We start from the raw sequence: 13,887 nt of genomic DNA, 5'->3' as shown, positions 1-13,887 counted from the left end.
TTGTCCCGAAGCCACTCCTGCGTTGTCTTGGCTGTGTGCTTGGGGTCGTTGTCCTGTTGGAAGGTTAACCTTCGCCCCAGTATGAGGTCCTGAGCGCCCTGGAGCAGGTTTTAATCAAGGATCTTTCTGTACACTGTTCCGTTCATCTTTCCCTCGATCCTGACTAGTCTCCCAGACCCTGCCGTTGAAAAACGTCCCCACAGCATGATGCTGCCACCACCATGCTTCACCATAGGGATGGTGCCAGGTTTCCTCCAGACGTGACGCTTGGCATTCAGGCCAAAGAGTTCAATCTTGGTTTCATCAGATCAGAGAATCTTGTTTCTCATAGTCTGAGAGTCTTTAGGTGCCTTCTGGCAAACTCCAAGCAGGCTGTCATGTGCCTTTTACTGAGGAGTGGTTTCCGTCTGGCCACTCTACCATAATGGCCTGATTGGTGGAGTGCAGAGATGGTTCTCCCATCTCCAGAGAGGAACTCTGGAGATCCATCCGATACTTGGTCACCACCTGACCAAGGCCCTTCTCCCCTGATTGATCAGTTTGGCCGGGCAGTCAGATCTAGGAAGAGTCTTTTTCCATTTAAGAATGATGGAGGCCACTGTGTTTTTGGGGACTTTCAAAGCTGGAGAAATGTTTTGGTACCCTTTCCTAGATCCGTGCCTCGACACAATCATGTCTCGGAGCTCTACGGACAATTCCTTCGACCTCATGGCTTGGTTTTTGTTCTGACATGCACTGTCAACTGTAAGACCTGATATAGACAGGTGTTTGCCTTTCCAAATCATGTCCAATCAATTGAATTTACCACAGGTGGACTCCATGTTGTAGAAACATCTCAAGGATGATCAATGGAAACAGGATGCAGTTAAATGTTCGATTCTCCTAGTAAAGGGTCTGAATACTTATGTAATACTTGTGTTTTTTATTTTTTATAAATGTGCAAAAATGTCATTTTGTGTGTAAATTGATGAGGGCGATTTTTTTTTCTCCATCAATTTTAGAATAAGGCTGTAACGCGTTAAGGGTCTGAATACTTTCCGAATGCACTGCATATGGAAATGTCTGCTCTATTCAAAATTGCAACCAACTGATTGCGGTATTACAGCAAAATTGGAAGAGGCAAGTGGAAGGGGAAGAAGGTAAGGAACTTGTCTGTCGGCCCTACATTGATGAACAAAATGGGTTCAAGAAAACTGTGATAAATAAAAAAGTATGTCAGGACCCCAAAAATTGACAGCTGCAACATACAGGTTGCAAAAATAGTTGAGAAGAGATTTTCGTTTGTGCTAATTCCATGGCACACGGTTTATGAACTGATACACAAAACAACGCTGGGTTCAAAACGTATAGTCTTCACAATTGAAATAATTATACAAAATTATTGCAACCAATAGACTGTCATGTATACGTGGGATACAACTACAAATGTGGGATACATATTTTACCTGCAAAGAGACGGAACCATTAGATGTGTTGTTTTTGGTACTGCCCATTATGTAGGTTGTTTTTGGTTGCAGGTTCAGAAGAATTGAAGAATTGTAACATTTACCTGAAGCTAACTCTGCAAACAGCACTGCTGGGTGACTTGAAAAGACATAGTCCATTGATCAATAATATAATAATACTTTTTGTAAAAATATTCATCTTTCATTTACAATCTGTAGAAACTATGAGAATAGAAAGGTTCAGAACCTGGTTTTCAAATGAAGATGGGAAGGGCTGAGGGTAGCTGAAGGTTGGGCCTAAAAACAAATGTAAAAAAAATAACTCATGTAAATATACAGTGTCCGTAAAATGTATATAGTATGTATAAGCTGGGAGTACAAGCCTAAATATTGTTGTCAATTAGTTTACCCCAATTAGGGGAGGGATGGTAGGATTAGGGTACATTAATAAAGAAGGAAAAAAATATATTTGAAATATATATATGGGTGATTGGAAATAATGCAGACAATTATGTTAATAGAACCCACAATCTATCTGCAATATTAAAACTGATCCACCCCCTAAACATAAAAAAAAAAACACAGGCACACACAGAATACTCTGACCCTCTTTTCTACTCCATTAGGAAGCATCTGTTGTTTCTCAACCGTCAAGCCTCGGGGCAGTCCTGGGATCAGGCTCTGGTGGTGGGGGCCGAGAAAGAGTCCTGTGTGTGTGTGGGGGGGGTCTTGATATTAAGAGTAAATAGAAATAATTTGGCTTGAACCCCAAAAAGTTCTGGCTTGGATTCCCTGGATGTCCTGCTCATAAACCCTGCACAGACCCCATCTCTGACGGCATCCTGGGCCAACATCCAGCCCCACAGCCCCTCCTGCAGCCTGACCTCAGATCAGACCAGATAGCTGTCTTGTATGATGAAGCTGCGGAGCGCCCCTCCATTCAGAGCCCCTCTGTCCTATACCTGCACATCGTCACACAGACAGCACGCCGCTCATCAGCACCTTGTACCCTTTCACAAGCACACGGGTTTACCTTTCAAGACGTAATGGTTTAAAAACACCCCTCACATTGTTTACATCTGTCTGCTTTTCTGCAAGCAAAGTGTGTGGGGGGTGCAGAATGGGGACGAGTCCCTGCTTTTTAACACTTGTCTGTTGACTTGACTTTGAGAGGGGAAGCAAAGGGCAGCAGTGGGGAGAGAACACCGCAAAGAGAGGTAGGGGGGTGGGAAGAATGTAAAAAGATAGAGCGGGAGTATGTCAAGGATCATGTAAAGCAGTGTAAGACACAGGCTTGACAAGCAAACAGTCTCGTTATCAGACAAAACAGTCTTAGCTGCTGCTTAGCCACCTTGGAACATTATATTTATCTACTTGCTGAGATGAGCACACACTGAGACATGGTCTTGTTGAACCACCAAACTACACAGGCAGGTAACTATGTAATTACCATTCTACAACCTGGATCAGCCTTTTGAAATTCAGGCCTTAGACTGACAAGGGCCATATATCTCTACGTCCCTGACAGTCTGGGGAATGCGGATGGTGTCCCTGTATCTGTGCAGCTGTGACTGACACAGTGAGTTTGAATGAGGTGGGGAGAGGTAGCCTGGTCTCATAGGCTAGACATAACATAGTAAATGTAAATACGGGACACTCAAATTAGTATGATATGTTTGGTATGGTTACATAAGACACATGGTTACTTTAAACGTTTACTGCAGTGGGCTAAATCAGGGTCACACAGAGTGATTATTGGTAGTCGTGAGAGTCTCACCTTTGCACAGAGGGGTCATATTAATGTGTAGCACAAACCCCCAGATCTCTCTAGTTTAAATTGACAGATATTTATATCATGCTAAATGGATTGTTGCGGATTTACATCCAGAATAATACGAAATGCTCTGAGACCAGGTTGGAAAAGAAGAGCTGCTGTCTGTCAGAATGCTGGCAAAGCAGCCCTGCAGGGGAGACACACACACACACAACACAAATCAATGTGACTGACATCTGGAGGCCTCAGGAAAGGAAAGGGCTATTTCTCCCAAGGTCAGTTTCACCAAGGTCACCTCAGATTCTGAGCTGCTGAGCAACAGCTGACATGAGAGAGACGGAAAGACAACCCAGACCAAATTGACTCCTTCATTTATTATGCTGCAAACTGGTGAATGGATTCCAATCTAGCATGGCCATTTAGTGAGTGGAGCAAAAAGTGTGCTTTAGGAGAGAGGTAAAGAGTGAGTGAGAGAGTGGGAGAGCAAGAGAGACAGAAAGAGAGAGCGAGAGAGATGAGCAAAGAGAGAAGGAGCGTGAGAGAGAAAGAGCAAGCGAGCTAGAGAAGGAGAGAGTATTTAAGTGTTTAATTAGGAAACGTTCCTGGGTGAATTCGGCTCTTTGACGTTTCCGCAGCACACAGCTGTCACCATGGAAACCACACTCAGAGCGGCTAGAGAGAAGGAAGGGAGCGAGTGTGGGAGAAACCAGCAGAATGGAGAGCGGAGAGAGAATGTGTATGAGAGAGATACAGGGACAGGGAAGGAGAGAGGAAGGGAAAGAGAGAGAACTATAGGGCGGTTGTAGTCTGACAACTGCACCACTTCATAACACAGCTGTTCATGAAGGAGAGGACGGAGAGGAGGAGAGGGGGAGCCTTGGCTGGGCTGTGCTGTGCTGAGCCTGCTGGGAAACACTGCAGCAGCACCATCTCTGAGTGGGGGAGAGGAGAGAACACCAGCACTGGGCATGCTCCACTTTCAAGGCCAGCAAGAAAATGAGATTTCAGCTCTTTAGTCTCTTGGCTCACTCGGCTCTCTGCCTCCATCTCATCTTCCATCTGTCAGTTCAGTCTTTATAACTACATCATACCACTAGCACTCTCCGTCTCCTGGAAATGGCTCTATAATAAATGAAAATGGACTGATTTATCTATTAATTGATTGATCTAATGGTGGATTGATTGATGAAGACATGTCTCCCTCTTATGGCCCAGCGGCTGACTCGTCTAGTGACAGAGACTGGGCTGTAAGAGTAGAGATGGGCATAGCAACACAGCAGCCAATAGGGCGTGCTACTGCAATAACAGGGCAACAGAGCATCCACACACAGAGACACAGATTCTTGCGCAGCTAACCTTGTTCGGACATACAATTCATCCCATTCAAAATCCTATTTTCCTTAACAATTAACCCGTACCCTTACCCTAACCCTAACCTTAACCTAAAAGCCTAACCCTAGCTCCTAACCCTAACCCAAAATCTAATTCTAACCCTAACAGTAATTCTAACCTTAACCCTAAACCCCCTAGAAATAGCATTTGACCTTGTGGGGACTAACAAAATGTCCCCAGTTGGTCAAATGTTTGTTTGTTTACTATTTTCTTGGTGACAGGGTGCTACACCTTACTGTAACAAGTGATAAGACAGAGATGACATCACTGACTAGAGGTTTACGCCCCAGCCTCGCCTACCCATCTGCCTCTGGGGGTTTGATGGTCCGCCGGCCCAAGCCACACCTACCCTGTTAGGAAGGCACCCTCACCTCTTTCTGACAAATCACTGGACATTCACTGACCCCTCTATCAGTGCTCTGTCAGAACTACAGTGTGTGTGTGTGTGTGTGTGTGTGTGTGTGCGTGCGTGCGTGCGTGCGTGCGTGCGTGCGTGAGTGTGTGTGTCTGTCTGCGCGTTCTGGTGCATGCGTGAGTGCTTAAAAGTAGTGTGTGTGGGTATGAGCGTTTACTCAGTGAACCTTTTTTTTGTCTGGATGTGTACGGTTACACTTTGACCACAGAATACAGATATTCAAGAGGAGGATGTCAATTGCCAGTTAACATTTTGTTTTTGAATGATCATTTTCTGCTTGTTGAGGATGTTGACAATAAACAGTTTGAACCAGCAGTGCACTACTGTATGTGTGGGCAACTGCGGGTCTGCTTGACCAGACTGTCGTCTCAGGGGGTTAACCATTAATCCTTAGGAGTCTATTGATGCACCCATGTGCCAATCTAAGTAACATAATAAAACAAATCCCCATCAAATGACAGTTGATGCCCCCCCACCACCACCACCACCACCACCACACACACACACACACTCCTCTTTCTCTCTCCTACCATCTCAGATAAACTCCAGTCTAAGAGAGATACAGAGGCCTGGCTACCTGGGTGTGTGTGGGGGGCAGATTGCCGTTGTGATAGAAGCAGAAGGAGATCTATTCTTTTTTCTGCTCTCTCACTCGCTCACCAAGATAAACAGACAAACACTCTCCCACATACTCTCGCAGTTTAACAAACACACTCCCACATAGGCCAAGGCCTTCACTCAAACACATACTCTATCCAAGTACCCTCAGACCCGCATGGCTGTACACGTCCTCTTACAGCCAAACGCAAAGACAGTAACACTCACACACTCACACATACATAGATGCATAGGAGGTCCGTCCATGTACACATAATTAAACCTGTATGTACACACAGCCACAAATTCCTTGGACAAACTGGACATTTTTGATTTACTGTAAAAGTGCAGCTGTAGTCCAGAATGTATTCCATTTTTCTGGCTGGAGAGTTCCCATTAGTCATGTCAATAGCATGAAATCTGGACTGAATTTATTTACATGTCGGTGTATCACAGCCAAGGAGCTATAAAACTGGGAGTTATTTGAACTGACAACAGTGTCAAGTTGAGAAACATGGGAACAGGTCTAGTTCTTATCAACCCCCCCCCACACACACACACACACACACACACAGCTCCAAAACCACACACAGACGTCCGCTCTCCGCTTCGCATTCTTCACATCAAATCAAATTCCTCACGCGCTCTCAGCTCATCCTTAATCTCCAGAATGTGCTCGGAGAACAGCACAAACATGTCACAGTGAAGAAGCTGCAGAAAGCCTCTCTCTCGCTCTCTCCCTCTCTCTCCACTCCTCTCCACCGAGAGGGAGGGCTCCTCACTCAAAATATTTGCATTTCTGCTTTTGCCTCTCTGAGCCCAGCTTTGCCTTATCGAGGGGTCTCTCGCTTATCTCTTTGTTTATTTTTCACCGATGCAGACCTTTCCTGTGTGGGCCAGGAGTATGGTCTGGAGACGTAGGCTTAGCGTGAAGGGGCCTTAGATACAGCGAACAGGGGGGGGGGTAATAAGAGACGGGGGTAGGAGTGTGGACGCTGACGAGGGTGCCAGGACACCCCGGCCCCGCTCTGCTCTGGGATCTGACAGACAAGGCTGACAGGAAGCCGGGGCTGCGGCTGGGCCGTCTCACAGCGACAGGCAGACAGCTCCGACACACAACACTCTCCCCTCGCAGGCGCTCCAACAACAGCACAGCACCATGCCCATATCAGCTACACCGAGGGACCAATCCACAGAGCCATGGACATTCCATCCAAACCAGCAGCACGGGGGCAAAGCAGCACGGAGATGGCACACTACTTTTCCCTCCGTTCATTCATAGCTGTATTGCCCATGTAGGCAGAATCTCTGGCCCTGCCAACAAGGGAGTGAGTCAGCATTGGGTTAGTTATGGGGAGCCTTAGAACCATACTGTTACTGTATCTAAAAAAAAACGTTCCCACCTGTTCCCTCGCCAGCTATATTTCAGCTCGGTTCAGTATAGTAGTGGAGAAAAGGTACATTTTCTCACAATATGCCAGTAGGAAAATAACCTGAAACGGTGTTAAATGTGGCAACAGTCACCAGGTACACATCCACACGTAATCAGACCCCTTCACTTTTCCCACATATTCTTACATTGCAGCCTTATTCTAAAATGGATTGAATACTTTTTTCCCCTCATCAATCTACACACAATACCCCATAATGACAAGGCGAAAAACAGGTTTTCAGAAATGTTTGCAAAAAAAAACAAAACAATTGAAAACAGACCCTTTGCTATTAGACTCAAAATTGAGGTCAGATGCATCCTGTTTCCATTGATCATCCTTGAGATGTTTCTACAACTTGATTAGAGTCCACCTGTGGTAAATTCAATTGATTGGACATGATTTGGAAAGGCAAACACACGTCTATATAAGGTACCACAGTTGACAGTGCATGTCAGAGCTAAAGCCAAGCCATGAGGTCGAAGGAATTGTCTGTAGAGCTCTGAGACAGGATTGCGTCGAGGCATAGAGCAGGCAGCCAGGCCAAACTGAGCAATCGGGGGAGAAAGGCCTTGGTCAGGGAGGTGGCCAAGAACCCGATGGTCACTCTGACAGAGCTCCAGAGTTCCTCTGTGGAGATGGGAGAAACTTCCAGAAGGACAACCATCTCTGCACTGCACCAATCAGGCCTTTATGGTAGAGTGGCCAGACGGAAGCCACTCCTCAGTAAAATACACATGACAGCCCGCTTGGAGTTTGCTAAAAGGCACCTAAAGACTCTCGGACCATGAGAAACAGGATTCTCTGGTCTGATGGAACCAAGATTGAACTCTTTGACCTGAATGCCAAGCGTCACGTCTGGAGGAAACCTGGCACCATACCTATGGTAAAGCATGGTGATGGCAGCATCATGCTGTGGGGACGTTTTTCAGCGCCAGGGACTGGGAGACAAGTCAGGATCGAGGGAAAGTACAGAGAGAACCTTGATGAAAACCTGCTCCAGAGCGCTCAGGACCTCAGCCTGGGGCGAAGGTTCACCTTCCAACAGGACAAAGACCTTAAGCACACAGCCAAGACAATGCAGGAGTGGCTTCGGGACAAGTCTCTGAATGTCCTTGAGTGGCCCAGCCAGAGCCTTGAATTGAACCAGATCAAACATCTCTGGAGAGACATGAAAATAGCTGACAGAGCTTGAGAGGATCTGCGGAGAAGAATGGGAGAAACTCCCCAAATACAGGTGTGCCAAGCTTGTAGCGTCATACCTAAGAAGACTCAAGGCTGTAATCGCTACCAAAGGTGCTTCAACAAAGTACTGAGTTAAGGGTCTGAATACTTATGTACAGTGCCTTGCGAAAGTATTCGGCCCCCTTGAACTTTGCGACCTTTTGCCACATTTCAGGCTTCAAACATAAAGATATAAAACTGTATTTTTTTTGTGAAGAATCAAGAACAAGTGGGACACAATCATCATCACAATCATCATCACAACATTTATTGGATATTTCAAACTTTTTTAACAAATCAACAACTGAAAAATTGGCCATGCAAAATTATTCAGCCCCTTTACTTTCAGTGCAGCAAACTCTCTCCAGAAGTTCAGTGAGGATCTCTGAATGATCCAATGTTGACCTAAATGACTAATGATGATAAATTACAATCCACCTGTGTGTAATCAAGTCTCCGTATAAATGTACCTGCACTGTGATAGTCTCAGAGGTCCGTTAAAAATGCAGAGAGCATCATGAAGAACAAGGAACACACCAGGCAGGTCCGAGATACTGTTGTGAAGAAGTTTAAAGCCGGATTTGGATACAAAAAGATTTCCCAAGTTTAAACATCCCAAGGAGCACTGTGCAAGCGATAATATTGAAATTACATTTTTACATTACATTTAATTCATTTAGCAGACGCTCTTATCCAGAGCGACTTACAAATTGGAAATGGAAGGAGTATCAGACCACTGCAAATCTACCAAGACCTGGCCGTCCCTCTAAACTTTCAGCTCATACGGAGAAGGAGAAGACTGATCAGAGATGCAGCCAAGAGGCCCATGATCACTCTGGGTGAACTGCAGAGATCTACAGCTGAGGTGGGAGACTCTGTCCATAGGACAACAATCAGTCGTATATTGCACAAATCTGGCCTTTATGGAAGAGTGGCAAGAAGAAAGCCATTTCTTTAAAAAAAAAAAAACTGTTCGCTGCTCTGGCCCCCCAATGGTGGAACAAACTCCCTCACGACGCCAGGACAGCGGAGTCAATCACCACCTTCCGGAGACACCTGAAACCCCACCTCTTTAAGGAATACCTAGGATAGGATAAAGTAATCCTTCTCACCCCCCCTTAAAATATTTAGATGCACTATTGTAAAGTGGCTGTTCCACTGGATGTCATAAGGTGAATGCACCAATTTGTAAGTCGCTCTGGATAAGAGCGTCTGCTAAATGACTTAAATGTAAATGTAAATGTTAAAGATATCCATAAAAAGTGTTGTTTAAAGTTTGCCACAAGCCACCTGGGTGACACACCAAACATGTGGAAGAAGGTGCTCTGGTCAGATGAAACCAAAATTGAACTTTTTGGCAACAATGCAAAACATTATGTTTGGCGTAAAAGCAACACAGCTCATCACCCTGAACACACCATCCCCACTGTCAAACATGGTGGTGGCAGCATCATGGTTTGGGCCTGCTTTTCTTCAGCAGGGACAGGGAAGATGGTTCAAATTGATGGGAAGATGGATGGAAAAGACCTGAGTCTGGGACGGAGATTTTGTCTTCCAACAAGACAATGATCCAAAACATAAAGCAAAATCTACAATGGAATGGTTCAAAAATAAACATATCCAGGTGTTAGAATGGCCAAGTCAAAGTCCAGACCTGAATCCAATTGAGAATCTGTGGAAAGAACTGAAAACTGCTGTTCACAAATGCTCTTCATCCAACCTCACTGAGCTCGAGCTGTTTTGCAAGGAGGAATGGGAAAAAATTTCAGTCTCTCAATGTGCAAAACTGATAGAGACATACCCCAAGCGACTTACAGCTGTAATCGCAGCAAAAGGTGGCGCTACAAAGTATTAACTTAAGGGGGCTGAATAATTTTGCACGCCCAATTTTTCAGTTTTTGATTTGTTAAAAAAGTTTGAAATATCCAATAAATGTCGCTCCACTTCATGATTGTGTCCCACTTGTTGTTGATTCTTCACAAAAAAATACGGTTTTATATCTTTATGTTTGAAGCCTGAAATGTGGCAAAAGGTCGCAAAGTTCAAGGGGGCCGAATACTTTCGCAAGGCACTGAAAATGTGATATATCTGTTTTTTTTATTTTAATACATTTACAAAAATGACCCAAAAACAGTTTTTGCTTTGTAATTATGGGGTATTGTATGTAGATCGATGACGAAAGAAAACAATTGAATCCATTTTAAAATAAGGCCGTAAATGTAACAAAATGTGGAAAAAGTCAACAGGTCTGAATACTTCCCGAATGCACTGATACGAGGCCCGTTTACTGTCAGTGGGGGCCGTTGAGGTGGTGAGAAGATACATGCCTAGACAATGAGCAGCAAAAGGACACATCCCATGTGTGGCAAATACAGAGGCAATCAAGAGGAAAGGGAAACAGACAGGGTTCACTCTGTGGATCCCCTGTACAAACGAACTCTGACTAGGTTACCATAGGTCTCTATAAGGGGGTATCATCCTGCCTTTAAAAGCAATACAACCACACAGCCACCTATAGGACGGAGTGTTATTGATCTGTAGGCTCTGCTACGCTGATAGGTGACGGGGTCAGTGTGTCAGTCTGGGGATCGGCTAGAACGCAGACACACACACACACACACACACACACACACACACACACACACACACACACACACACACACACACACACACACACACACACACACACACACACACACACACACACACACACACACACACACACACACACACACACACACACACACACACACACACACACACACACACACACACAGCAGCTCTGCTCTCTGCTCTCTATCTTTCAACAACAAGCCGAGCAGGGACCAGATGGAAAGAGGGCCTGTTTGTGGAGGAAGATAAACACGGTGATGCAGCCAGTCCAGTCCACTCCAGATTACAGCAGCTCCACGGGTGGAGGGAGAGAATGAAGAGAGGTGAAATGATACAGTAGCCTCCTGCTCCCTGAAAAAAAAAAAAAAAAAAAAACACTCGCTCTTACTTGCTCATTTTACCTTTCAAATAATATCTCTCATTGCATGTATACAAATTTCCCACTCAATTCAAAGGAATGTTCCGGCACAGTAGCTACAGACAGTGAGTGTGTGTGAGAGCAACTGAACCCCAGGACTGAGAGGGAGGGAGGGAAAGAAAAAGAAAGAAAAGGACAGGTCGAGGCTAGATAGAGAGGGCAAAGCATAGTCGGCATTGAGGTGTCAGAGAGAAGAGAAAGAGAGAGAGAGAGCAGAGTTTCCAATTATGTCATTGTGGATTGAAAAGCGCTATCTCTTTCTGAAAGACATAAACATCCAGGAATGCTTGCCCTGAATAGGAATTGTTCTGGGGTCCTGATTACGAAAACTCAAGGCTAGCTGTTGATATGCGCATACAAGTCTGTCTCTGTCTGCATGCCATTGTTCTGGCAGATATCTACGGAGAGATATGATGATGCAAAACAGGCAAAGTGCTGTCAAGTCACGGATGTTGACAATTACTGCCAATAAACGCAACAATAAAGATATGAGCAATTAGCACCTACTCCTTGAGCCATGACAGGTTCAGATCCATTCAATAGCATCGATATGGTGGATATCACAAGACCAAGTTAGCAATTCCCCTATTCTGCGTAGAATATATGTTTCATTCGTTTGCTTTCGCCTCCATAAAGAACAAGAGCTGCACCTCCAACTGGAAAGTGTTCCTTTCACTGCTGCAAAGGGGAAACAGAGTTTGATCTCGGTCCACCTCCTGCCATTTCTAACAACAGTCATTCATTCATTTTCAAGCCTTTTCATGTCAATGCACACCTACAAACATACCTGAGGAAACAAGCCCTCTCTCAGGCTATGTGGCGTGTGTGGGGTGAACATGGCCGGACACGTTCCTTAAACACACCGAGAAGCGCCCAACGGGAGTGCCGGCAGCCTCTCTCCTCACGCACGCTGCACACAAACACTGTTGCCCTTCCCATGGTCCTTTGTTCCTGTCGTTTTGTTGGAGTCAAGTTCCTGTCATTGACACTGTCTGCTTCCTCTGAACATCTATCATTACAAGTCAGGAGGACACACAAACACACACACACACACACACACACACACAGATGCATGCGCACACTTGCTTTCATGTCTGCACGGTTATACTAATGCATAGACAACCATTCAAATGTGAATAAACCAGTTCAAGTAAGCACCTTGACACAGACGCATAATTAACGAGCGTACGCATACCCACAGGAAATGAAACCGTATTATTCAAAGGATTAGCACATACTGTATACATGTGTGCATGCACACGCATCATGTGGATGAAGGACCCTAAGGTGTTTTCCTTCCTATTAGATTGATTAGGTCATTACACAATATTGAGTGTGGGGGGGTGAGCTGTGTTACTTGCAGAGGTTTACTACATATAGAAATCTAGGTTTCATAACTGGTTTCAGTGAATTGCAACATCGGATTCCATGTCTGTCCGTATTTGAACCGTCACACGGAAGTCTGCTGTTTTTGTTGGTTTTTTTTGCATCGCCTTTTGTCAAGACTGATATTCCCAATTAGTAGGCTATATGATGAGCATGAGACGCCAAGACGTCCGACACAAGTATTTAACTCACCTTACAGGACATTCAGGCTATGCTTACAACTTCCTTGATGCATTTCTCCTCGAATTGAGAGACAATATGGCTGCATTATCACTTCTGGAAAACAAAGCCGACTCAAAATGAAAAAAAAATGCATCATTAAAGGAAACATTTCATCTGTTTGGCAAAAACAATTGTCTGTGATTGCAGCTTGAGTGAAAGAGCTCAAATATGTAAAATATCATGGTTCTGGTTTTGATAAGCCATTATGAGAGAAAGAGAAAAAGAGTGAAGCCGTTTGACCAGGAGAATACAGTAGAAAGCAGAAAGCCACACAGGCAGCAGAAATAACATCAGAGGCTGGAAGACAGAGGAGAGAGAGGAGAGAGAGAGAGGAGAAAGGAGAGAGAGAGAGAGGGGAGAGAAAGAGGGGAGAGAGAGAGGGAAGAGGAGAGAGAGAAAGGAGAGAGGGGGGAGAGAGAGGAGAGAGAGAGAGGGGAGAAAGGGGAGAGAGGGAGAGAGAGAGAGGGGAGAGAGAGAGAGAGAGAGAGAGAGAGAGAGAGAGAGAGAGAGAGAGAGAGAGAGAGAGAGAGAGAAGAGGAGAGAGAATGGAGAGAGGGTGGAGAAAGGGAAGAGAGAGAGAGAGGGAGAGGGGGGAAAGCAGTGAGTGAGTCAGTTATGAAAGGTCACCTACTGTGCTGTCCTTTAGCTGCATGATGCTCCCTGTGAATCTGCCTGACACCTGACTGGCATCTATGGGGATGAGGTCTACTGCAGTGGGGAGGCAGGCGGGCAGGCGGGTGGCCGGGCACACAGAGTAACTGATGAATAGTTGATGAGCGGCTTCCGGGCAGAAAGCGCTGGCTGGGGTAAATCAATTCTCTCAGCTACTCAAACCTCTGGCCCCCAACAAATACACACACGTGCAACATGCATGCGCACGTACGTACACGCACACAGCGGCAATAAATCCCAGAAACATGCTCTCTCTCATCCACTTACCTTAATCAATAACACTAGCTTAAATAGACTAT

The 13,887-nt window shown here is 45.2% G+C and overlaps 1 protein-coding gene across 2 annotated transcripts in view; it reads right to left on the bottom strand.

Annotated features, from left to right (window-relative positions):
- Positions 1–13,887, bottom strand: part of LOC118390492 (pro-neuregulin-2, membrane-bound isoform-like) — a 108,533-nt gene that overhangs the window by 81,126 nt on the left and 13,520 nt on the right. The window contains exon 1 of one of the 2 annotated variants that reach the window (XM_052457397.1): positions 12,096–12,219. The exons of the other annotated variant lie outside the window; for it this stretch is intronic. The gene's annotated coding sequence lies outside the window, so the exon portion shown is untranslated. Of the gene's footprint in view, positions 1–12,095; positions 12,220–13,887 lie in introns of those variants that run through there. 2 annotated transcript variants of the gene reach the window in all.

The sequence above is a fragment of the Oncorhynchus keta genome, chromosome 11 (genome assembly GCF_023373465.1).
Source record: "Oncorhynchus keta strain PuntledgeMale-10-30-2019 chromosome 11, Oket_V2, whole genome shotgun sequence".
Classification (NCBI taxonomy): Eukaryota; Metazoa; Chordata; class Actinopteri; order Salmoniformes; family Salmonidae; genus Oncorhynchus; species Oncorhynchus keta.
This window is presented reverse-complemented; position numbering and strand designations above follow the sequence as displayed.